The sequence below is a fragment of the Myotis davidii genome, unplaced genomic scaffold, assembly GCF_000327345.1.
Source record: "Myotis davidii unplaced genomic scaffold, ASM32734v1 scaffold436, whole genome shotgun sequence".
NCBI classification, from domain to species: Eukaryota; Metazoa; Chordata; class Mammalia; order Chiroptera; family Vespertilionidae; genus Myotis; species Myotis davidii.
The window spans coordinates 3072119-3072996 of record NW_006292604.1 but is presented as its reverse complement, the minus strand read 5'-3'; the positions used below and the strand labels follow the sequence as shown (position 1 = coordinate 3072996).

The 878-nt window shown below is 51.3% G+C and overlaps 1 protein-coding gene across 1 annotated transcript in view; it reads right to left on the bottom strand.

Moving 5' to 3' along the window:
- Window positions 1–456, bottom strand: part of ZNF330 (zinc finger protein 330) — a 19346-nt gene extending 18890 nt beyond the window's left edge. The window contains exon 1 of the mRNA XM_006766065.2: window positions 312–456. The gene's annotated coding sequence lies outside the window, so the exon portion shown is untranslated. The remainder of the gene's footprint in view (window positions 1–311) is intronic.
- Window positions 457–878: the final 422 nt, after the last annotated feature.

The following is an 878-nucleotide window of genomic DNA, read 5'->3' as shown; positions in this document are numbered from 1 at the left end:
CTCCGGGAGCCGGACCGGATGTCCTCTGACGTCAGCGCGTCCTGACGGCGGCGCGTAGACAGGGAAGGGCCCGCCCACTTCTGTTCGCCCCGCCCCGTCCCTCCCACTCCTGCCCGGGAGCGGGCACAAGCAGCGGGCCCAAGCATCTTGGCGGGGCGAAGACCTGGTGGAAAGGCGGGGGCCGGAGAGAAGAGGAAAAAGGGGCAAGCAGAGCTTTAAGGAGATGGGGAGGCCCGTCTATTTTATTTTCCCAGACAAGGAGGAATTTAAAGGAAGAGAAAACTCTAAAAGGAAGAGGTACATGAACTCACAGACTTGGCACTGTTTCAGCTGACTCCGACAGAAAGTGCTGGTCAGATTCTCTGGGGAACCTCCCACCACCGGTTTCTCACATCCCACTTCTCAGGTTTGCTGCCCGAGCTGTGCCTTGACGCATTTCCCCACACGTCCTCCCCGGTTCGGAGGCGGGGTCACTCCCCTTGCTCCCCCGGCCCCGCGCAGGTCATTTTTCCTCCTTTCTGGGTAGCCATGCCACTTTCCACCCTTCATCGGTACTGTTTTTACCCACAACTTAGGAATGGAAAACTTTGGAACTCGACTTCCAACTTCTGCCATCACCCATTCACATCTAAATGGAAGACCCTTTCTCTTGGGTTCTTGCTCTCTTCATCTGCAATAGCCATCACCTGCACTCGGCTGCAGGCACCCTGTTCTTGAATGTTTTTCTCTCAGGACCCTTTTAAGACTCTTAAAAACGGAAGACTCTAATGAGCTTTTGTTTATGTGGGTTATGTCTATTAATATTTAGCATATACAAATATTAAAACAAATTTAAATACTAATTCAGCAAAAATAATACTCAAGTATTATTACATGTT